Source organism: Corylus avellana, chromosome 10, assembly GCF_965113065.1.
Source record: "Corylus avellana chromosome 10, dhCorAvel1.hap1.2, whole genome shotgun sequence".
Lineage (NCBI taxonomy): Eukaryota > Viridiplantae > Streptophyta > Magnoliopsida > Fagales > Betulaceae > Corylus > Corylus avellana.
In genome coordinates this window covers 9,686,035-9,696,422 of record NC_142499.1, presented here as the reverse complement: position 1 = coordinate 9,696,422, position 10,388 = coordinate 9,686,035, and the positions used below count along the sequence as shown (strand labels likewise).

Below are 10,388 nucleotides of genomic sequence, written 5' to 3'. Positions count from 1 at the left end.
ACGCGGCTCCCAGTGACGCCAGTCTGGAGAAGAGATCTCGCTTTGAATCTACTTCTTGCCTATTTGGAGGGATGCTAGTTCAAAGGGAAGGACTTGACTTGGATACCCCTCAACCCCGCGCTTCGATGAAAGTGACCCCCATGACGGGCTCTACTTCACTGAGAAGGGACATCGATGTAGTGGACCTTGAGGATTCGCCTGAAATAGGTATTCTTTGGTCAATCCTAGAGACATGACGGGGGCTATTGAAGCTAGATCGGGATCCAGAAAGCATGTGACTACCCCCCAGTCCGCAGAGGGGGACTATCACAAGTCCGCTGCTTTCGGAACAGATGGTGATCCCGAGCTGGTGGTCGATGCCTTGTCCTAAGACGGGCCTGCTGGTGGGTTGCTGTCCCCGATGCTGGGGGAGAAGAATCCGCGACCCAACGAGTCAGATCTCTTGGAAGGGATACCGCTGGTAGGTCGCCCCCTGTCAACGTGGGCCTGGAACCTAGGGCAGCAAATGAGGCACTAGGCAACTCCCCATCCCCGCTTGAGGCTGATTTCGAGACTGCTATGAACTCTCTCTCTCCTTTAGTGGAGGAGATTGCCGCTGGCGAGGCCTTTTGTTGAAACGGACACCCGCAAATCGGGGCTCACGCGTGTGCTAGATATCGGAGACAGCCAGGCACTTGAATAAGAGGGGGTTGCAGATTAACCTCCTAAATTAGTGACTCCCAGAGATGCATTAACAACATCGGCGAGCTGGTGGGCTTTAAAGGGGTTTCTCGCGGATCCATGCGCCGCTCTGGTGGCGACATTCCTTGTCGGGCCTGCTGTTGCTTCAACTGCTCGCGAGGACCTTCTGGAGGCATGGCAGTAGCAGTACTTCCTTGTAAGTATTTTCGATGTTTTCATTTTCATATTGTTGCTACAAGTTATCTGATGGTGGGCCCCTACTGCAGCAACCTGCAGAGCTGGCTCGTATCTTTGCAGTTCGTGATGACTGTCTGGCCTCCGCCATTTTAGAGGTTGCAAGACTGAGAGCAGAACTTGCTAACTCTATGGGAGAAGTAGAAAAGCTACGCGCCGCCGTTGACGAATTACAAAGGGACCTTGCCACTTGCGGCGAGCAGGTGTTCCGTTTCGAGTGGGACCAGGCCGAAGCTCGCAAGAAGATGTCGCGACTTGAGCGAGAGGCGAAGGAGGCATGGGCGTCCAAGGCAGACATGGCTGCAGAGAACTTGAGCTTGACAAGCAAGGCCAATGGTGCTATTATGGCTCTGGTTGAGGCTCGACAAGAGTTGGGGCAGGTCCGTGTCTCTTTGAAGTTGACCCAGGATTAGCTTAAGCATGCTCAGGCTTCTATGGCGACGGCGGAGGAGGCTTGTGTAGCTGCGTTGTCTAAGGCTACGGAAAAGGAAGAGGCACTGGTGAGCCTCAAATTGTGTCATGCGGTTGAGGTTGCCCGCGGCGCGGAGAAGGAGGAAGCCTTGGCTAAGATAGAATCTTCTTATGCTGTAGGGGTCGCCTGTTGTGCTAAATACCCACCTAAATTAATAGGCAAATACTTGGTACGTTTTACTCGCAAGTGCACAAGATCAAACGATAGTATAGCAGGCAAATACGAGATCATGCCCACGAGGATTGGTAAATTATGTTTAGAAGTAATTTCTTATTTAATTAACAGATAAAATTCAATTGTCACGATTGAATTAAAATAAAAGATAAACTAAAACTAAAAGGGATTAGGGTTTTGATATCCACCAATAATCAGACTAATTAAGATAACAATATGCCAATATGCCAATCATACCGGTATATTTAATGTTTGCCAACCTAAGGGCATGAGTGTATACTCCTTAAGCTATAGATTTTCCTAAGCAACGATACTAACAAGAAAGAGAACATGTAAAATTGTTGAGAACAACTTTTATAAAAATAAAACTGGTCTTGGTATATATGCATGTTGCTTGAAAATACTGGTCACATATGATATTTGGGCTTTTGATAAAGATTAATACGGCATGCATATATAAAAAAAGATATGGCATAGCTGTGTTGGACTAGACAATATGTAGATTATTTTAATTGAAATATGGGATAAATTACGGGTACAAGGTTTAAACTTAAAATTTTACTTTGATATTATTTTAAATTATTACTTATTTCAAATTTTAATTTAATAAGAAATTGTAAATTTAAGTGTTTAAATTAATATTTTAACATAAACAAATAAGTGAAAACGAAGGAAAGACAATGGTATGATTCTAATACTGACCTCTTTTATTATCCAGTATCCCAAAAAATTTCACGAGTTCTAATTGTAAAATATAGACTATTTTTCACATTATTTTCTAAGACTAAATAGAATATGTAACTTCTAAATATAAAATCCTAACTCTTTTAAATTATGTATTAAACCACTATTTGAAATCATTACCATGTTAACTTTGCGTGTGAAATATATGAATTGCAGAGTATGGAATGGGTGGTGAGGCTTCGGCACAAGGAGATGCCTATAGCTATGGGATTTTTTTGTTAGAGATGTTCACAGGAAAAAGACCCACTGACAAAATATTTAAAGATAGTTTCAAACTTTATAACTTTGTTAACATGGCATTGCCAAAAAAGCTTGTGCAAGTTGTGGATCCAAATCTACTCAAAAGAGAAGTAAATGAATTAGTAGTGGCAGCAGAAGAAGATGGCTACAAGTACAATGATCACAATGATATTGAGGCAATAGAAGAAAGTGTCCATATGGAGAACCTAAACCAGATAACTTCTAATGTGCAGAAGTGTTACTTTCAATTTTTCAAATCTGCCTAGCTTGTTCATTAGACTCGCCAAAAGAAAGAATGAACATGGGAGATGTCACGAGGGAACTACATTAGACCAAAAAAGCTTTTTTAGAGGTTGGAAGCCATGGATAAGGACCGAGTAAGGTAAGGTACTAAAATTTTGATTTAGAAGTTCAGCCAATGATAGACAATCCATAGAGTGACTGAAGTTTTGGCCATAATTAAATTTTAAACCTTAAAGTTTCCAAATAATTCTTTCAAACCACAAGCATAAGAGCTTCATAGGTAGATGACCTGCCAGCACAAGTAGACTTTCCGATAATCTTATTAAGATCAATACACTCGCCAAAGGGTTTCCACCTTATTTATGTCAACAGGTAATCTTATAAGTGAATTAGATTTTTTTTGTTCCTTCCAACTTTTCAGAGCAAAAGTTATTTTTGTTTCTTTTATCTTAGGAGTTTCTAAATTGTCCAACATGGCAAATATATTCAATTTCTACTTTTGTAGGAAAATGGAGCTTTGTGAAGAAATGATCAGAATGCAGAAAAGTCTCCTTTGTAATGACCCCATGGAGCATTGGCTTGGCTGTTTGTGCGAGTATTTATTTTGCTGGAATAAGTCAAACCTACTTTTGATGATCTACATGTTTAAGACAATATATTTTCTTACAAACATTTGTATTTAAGCATATGGTAATGCACCAAAATATATGAGAATAATGTCAGGAGGTATTGTTTACTAAGCCCAATTCTTCTTATTCTTTCTTCGTGCAACCTCAAATGACTTCCAATTCCTGAAACAAAATATCACTTAAATCTTTTCTTGAGCAGTACGTGTGCAAATACGCAACATGTGCAACTTAAGCTAGAAAATGTGGCATGTGTTAAAACCACGTGGCCACATTAACACCCATTGGAGGGGAAGATTTGGTTGAATACTACGGGGAGCATTTTCAAGAGGGGTGTAATTTCTTTAAAAGCATGCACCTCTCTCTCTCGGGAGGGATTGACATGTTTAAAAGCACCAAGTTATTCAACTACTTTCCATGGTCTTGAGAGGGATTGACATGTTCAAAATTTTCTATTGGCCTCAAAAGTTTTGGAGCTAGGCTGATGATTATTCTCACAAAATTCATAGAGTGAAGCATCATCCAACGTACTGATAACACTAATGATTCAACTCCTGTTTAGCAAAGTTGCAAGTGTAATATATATTTTATAAAATGTGTGAGAAATAATTATTCTTTGAGTCTCTGCTGTAAATCCGTAATTTTTGCAGAGTATTTGTGACATATTTTGCAAAAATCAAACTAAAGGTTCCCAACAAAATACCATGCATAAAATAAAAAACTGAAAATGACAAACAAAAAATCAGAATAGATCAACTCATCAAAACTAATGCATTTTTTTTTTTTTTTTTGGTTAAATACTCTTTTGTTCCCTATGGTTTCACTACTTTATTTTTTTTTTTCTTCTTGGGTTTTATTTTTATCACATGGGGTACCTATGGTTTAATAAAGACTAAGATGATACCTTCGTTAAAATTTTGTCCAAAACTTAAAGGAATGCAACATCAACACCAATCAAATGTCCCCACGTGTCATATAATTAATTTTTAAAAAAATTAAAAAGATTTAAAAAATATATTTTTTCAAAAAAAAAATAATAATAATAATAATTTTGGGGGTGGCCGTATATAGCCACCCCTTGGCCATTTGGAGGGTGGCTGGCCACTCCCTTTGACTCCTTGTGGGTGGTTCAGCCACCCCTCAGGGCCAATTGAAAATTTTTTAGCTAGGGTGGTCAAGGCAGCGTAGAGCAAGAATATCTCAAGCCATGAATTTCACGCTTTCTGGCTCTAAGTTATCGAACCCAACCTTCTTCAAAGCCACCACTATTTTCCCTGTTAGTAGATCCTTTGCTTTATATACATTGCTATACGTCCCTTGCCCGATCTGAACAACCAGAATCCAAAAATAAAGAAATCTATAAGAGGTTAAGTTTATTATATCAAAACCCAGTTTAAATTTCGAGGTTAAGTTTATTCCAAACCCACAGGGGTGGTTTTGGTCACCCCTTGGCTCCTTGGGGGCCACCCCATCCGGCCGTGGGGATGGCCAGCCACCCCCAAATGGCCAAGGGGTAGGCTACGGCAACCCTCAATTTATTTTTGAAAAAATATATATTTTTAATCTTTTTTTAATTTTTTTTCTAAAAATATTTATATGACACATAGCGACATTTAATTGGTGCTGAAGTGGCATTTTGTTAAATTTTGGACGGAATTTTAACGGAGATAGTATCTTGGTCTTTATGAAAATCTTAGGCACCTCATTTGATAAAAATGAAACCCTAAGAGAAAAAAATAAAGTATAAAAACCCTAGGAAACAAAAGAGTATTTAACCTGAATTTTTTTTCTTCTAAATTTTGTCTTTTAATTTTTAATTTTTAATTTTTTAATTTTTTTTTATCTTATGCAGCATATCATCGTCATTTTAAGTCTCAGGATTGGGAAAATTGCAAGTTTGCAATTTAAGTCAACTCAATGATAGAGCAATAGGATATTTGAAAACAACGTCATTGAGTTAAATTTCAAATGTCTTGACGTTGTTTTCAAATATCCTATTGCTCTATCATTGAGTTGACTTAAATTGCAAACTTGCAATTTTCCCAATCCTGAGACTTAAAATGACGATGATATGCTGCATAAGATAAAAAAATAAAAAAATAAATAAAAAATAAAAAATAAAATAAAATAAAAAGGAGTGAGAGTGGGCTGAACGTCTACTTCTTCTTGGACCAAGATTCGGCCGGCCAAAGACTTTGTCAACATTAATTTAGCAGGCCAAGAGCCGGGGGGCTCTGCCGGTGTGTGTCAAGGACTCTAGAACTTGTGTTTTGAAACAATTTACCCCTACATATATAATACTCAGTATCTTCCTCTGCCTCGAACAATATTTCACAAATACTCTTCCCTTCTCTCCATTCCAATAAAGCTTCATAGCCACAACTTACTTGCACTATGCACTACATACCTTGCTGTGATTCTTCTCTTTTCTATAACCCTACTGTGCTTCCAACCTGCCACTCTTCTTGCTTCCACTCCAACAAACGAGACTGATTGTGTGGCTCTACTCAAATTCAAAGAAATGGTAACCAATGACCCATTTAACTTCTCCACCTCTTGGAATAATTCCATCCACTTCTGCAAATGGCAGGGAATTACATGCGGCTGAAAGCATCAAAGAGTTACGGCCTTGGACCTGCGTGGCTATACCTTCAGTGGATCCATATCACCTTACATCGGCAACCTCAGCTTTCTTAGGGTTGTCAACCTCAAGTACAACTTCTTACACGGCGAAATTCCACAACAAGTCACTCATCTGTTCCGGCTGCAACATCTGAATCTTAGCAGCAACTTGTTAACGGGTGAAATTCCAAGCAACTTCACCAACTATCCTCAACTCAGAGTCCTGGACTTCAAAAGGAATAATCTTACTGGGAATATTCCTGTTAAACTCGGCTCTTTAAAGAGGCTTGTGAGGCTTGACGTTTCCACTAATCATTTGACAAGAGGCATCCCACCTTCTCTGGGAAATGTTTCTTCACTCCAAGCACTTGGCTTTGCGCTTAATTATTTGGTGGGAAATATTCCAGATGAAATGGGTCATTTGCAAAGGTTAGTTTACTTCACAGTTGTGGAAAATGATATGTTTGGTACGTTCCCTTATTCCTTTTACAATATATCAACTCTGAAGAGCATTGAAGTCGGAGGTAACCGACTTAATGGCACTCTTCCAGCCAATATAGGCCTCACTCTCTCTAATCTCCAAATCCTGAACATCGCTGATAGCGAATTCTCTGGTCCAATCCCAGTTTCTCTATCCAATGCTTCCCAGCTTGAATATCTTGATCTCTCCTATAACAATTTCGTGGGACAAGTTCCAACTGATCTAGGCAACCTGCTAAACCTCTCTTTTAGTTGTTGGTGGAAATAATCTTGGAAGTAATTTAGTCAAGGACTTGGATTTTTTAACATCTTTAGAAAACTGCACCAAACTTGAAAGGCTAAGGTTTTTTGATAACAATTTCGGAGGCAGTTTACCTGATTCTATAGGAAATTTGTCGAAGCAACTCAATGATTTATATATTTATGGCAATCAAATATCTGGAATTATTTCTGCAGCATTAGAGAATCTCATCAACTTAAGTCTTCTAGCCATGTATGAAAACTTGTTCACAGGACCCATTCCCACTTATTTTGGAAAGTTACACAATCTGCAAGGATTGTATTTGTATGGAAACAGATTGTCGGGACCCATGCCATCCTCGCTAGGGAACGTCTCTCAGTTGGTCGAACTTTTCATATCACAGAACAAATTGGACGACGGAAGCATTCCATTAAGTTTTGGAAACTTCAAAAGTTTGCAGTATTTAGATATTTCAAAAAATAACCTTAGTGGAGCCATACCCAAAACGAGTTTTTCTTCCCAATTACTAGGACTCAACTTATCACACAACTCATTAACAGGCATCCTACCAACAGAAATAAGCAATTTGAAAAATATTGTGCATTTGGATGTCTCCGAAAACAATTTGTTTGGTGAGATTCCTACAACCATTGGAGATTGCTCGAGTTTGCAGAACCTTTACTTGCAGGGTAATTCATTAGAAGGAAACTTACCTCCATCACTATCTTCCTTGAAAGACCTTCATTACGCAGATCTTTCACGAAACAATTTTTCGGGAATAATTCCTAAAGATCTACAGAAAGTTTCTATTCTACTGTATTTGAATCTTTCATTCAACAATTTGGTGGGCGAGGTACCAACCGAGGAAGTCTTCCAAAATTCAAGTGAAATATCAGTGATAGGAAAAAAAAAGCTTTGTGAAGGTATCACAGAACTAAAACTACAAGCATGCGATGTCAAAGTTATGAAGCAAGGAAAATCCCATATATTCAAATTAACTGCCATAATTGTTAGTGGGGTTTTATGTTTTATTCTATTTTCATCATCTGTTATCCTTTATAGGAGGAGAAAATCAGAAAAAGAATCATCTTCTACACTCCCCAAAACCAACTTTCTTTCAAATGTTTCATACAAGGAGCTCTATCAAACTACTGACGGATTTTCTCCTACCAATTTAATTGGATCTAGTAGTTTTGGCTCCATATACAAAGGAATTCTTGATCAAGAAAAAATGATGGTTGCTGTGAAAGTGTTGGACCTTCAACATAAAGGAGCTTACAAGAGTTTCATGACTGAATGAAATGCATTAAGAAATATACGGCATCGGAATCTCGTGAAGATCTTAACTTGTTGCTCAAGCGTGGACTATAGCGGCAATGAATTCAAAGCACTAGTTTACGAATTCAAGGCAAATGGAAACTTAGACAAGTGGCTGCACCATGATAGAGAGAATGAAAGTCCATAAAGATATTTGAACCTCCTTCAAAGACTAAATATTGCGATTGATGTAGCTTCTTCACTACATTATCTGCATGATCATTGTGAAACACCAATCATTCATTGTGATTTGAAGCCAATCAATGTTCTTCTTGACGATGACATGATTGCTAAAGTAAGTGATTTTGGTTTGGCAAGGATCCTCTTTGCAACAAATGATGATTCTCAAAATCAAACTAGCACAGTTGGAATAAAGGGTACCATTGGCTACGCTGCTCTAGGTACATCACTACTTCGATCTTAAATCCTTTAAATCATGATTTTGTTCAAGTAGAAAAGTATTACTAACCGTCTTTTTACTATGCTCTCCATACTTATTCTGATAACACGTCCATTAGATATATATATCAAATTTATATGTCAGCTAATTAACAAGAAGGGGAACATGTAAACCCTGCCATAAAAATGGTGAGAACAACTTTTTTCAAAATAAAACCGATCGTTTGTATACATTGCTTGAAAATATTGGTCACATATAGTATTTAGGCTTTGATAGAGATTAATAAGGCGTGCATATATAAGAAAAGACACGTATAGCTGCGTTGGACTAGACAATATGTGGATTATTTTTATTGAAGTATGGGATAAATTACCGGTACAAGGTTTAGACTTAAAACTTATTTTAAATTACCATTTATCCCAAAAAATTGAGTTGATAAGAAATTGTGAATTTTAATTGTTTAAATTAATATTTTAACATACTCTTTAGTTTGTCCAACAAATAAGTTAAAACGAAGGAATGACAATGATTAGTTGATATGATTCTAATACTGACCTATTTTATTATCCAAAATCCCAAAACATTTCACGAGTTCTAATTGTAGAATACAAACTATTTTTCACATTATTTTCTAAGAAGAAATAAAATATGTTGCTTCTAAATATAAAATCCCAACTCTTTTAAATTATGTATTAAACCGCTATTTGAAATCATTACCACGTTAACTTTGTGTATGAAATATATGAATTGCAGAGTATGGAATGGGTGGTGAGGCATCAGCACAAGGAGATGTCTATAGCTATGCGATTTTTTTTGTTGGAGATGTTCACAGGAAAGAGATCCACCGACAAAATGTTTACAGATGGTTTCAACCATCATAACTTTATTAAAATGGCATCGACAGAAAAACTTGTTCAAGTTGTAGACCCAAATCTTCTCACAAGAGAAGTGGACGATTTAGAAGTGACAACAGAAGAAGATGACTACAACAACGATGATCACAATGATATTGAGGCAGTAGAAGAAAGAGTCCTTATTGAGAACCTAAGCCATATGAATTCTAATGTGCAAAATTGCCTAATTTCAATTTTCAAGATCAGCCTTGCTTGTTCATTAGCAGCGCCAACTGAAAGAATGAAGATGGAAGATGTCACCAGGGAACTACATCGGATCAAAAATGATTTTCTACAAGTCAGGATCCATGAATAAGGACCAAGTAAGGTAAGGCACTACAAATTTTGATTCATAAGTTTATCAAATGATAGACAAGTAGACTTTCCAGCGATATTATTAGGATCAAAACATTCATTTAAGAGTTTTCACCTTGTTTACATTTGATTTGTGATCCATTATAATTAATTGCCCAAATTGCATGTAATTCGAGTAACCTCATAGCAAGGAGAAGTGTAGGGCCCAATTATTCTCAGCCGAGGTAGCCCAAACCCTAAGTTGCCCAAGGCACATACGCCCCACATATGTCCTCATGGTGGCTACCCAAATTCAATGCAATTTGGACAATCAATTATAAGATATCTTAATTCTTTAAGTCCACTGGTAACTTTATAAGTGATTTGATTTTTGTTTCCTTATGTTTTTTGAACAAAAGTTGTTTTGTAGGAAATGGAGCTTCGTGAAGAAGTATGGTTGTAGAAAAGTCTCTTTTGTAATGCCCATGTTTTTTTTTTAGTTGCTTTTTAAAATTTAAAATTTGGACGCTAATGACCCGAATGCTTGTAGTGTGTTGAGCTAGCATTGGCTTGGCTGTTTGTGCGCGTATGTGTTTTGTTGGAATAAATCAAACCGACTTTTGATCAAGTCTAGTCTTAAAATTTACAGAAAAAAAAAAAAAAGTTCCATTGAATATTAATTATGATTGCAAGGAAATACATCGTCCATGAGACCAGCAAAGTCATT

The 10,388-nt window shown here is 37.4% G+C and overlaps 1 pseudogene; it reads left to right on the top strand.

Moving 5' to 3' along the window:
* Nucleotides 1-1,349: 1,349 nt before the first annotated feature.
* Nucleotides 1,350-9,683, top strand: LOC132188127 (putative receptor-like protein kinase At3g47110; annotated as a pseudogene).
* The last annotated feature ends 705 nt before the right edge of the window (nucleotides 9,684-10,388 follow it).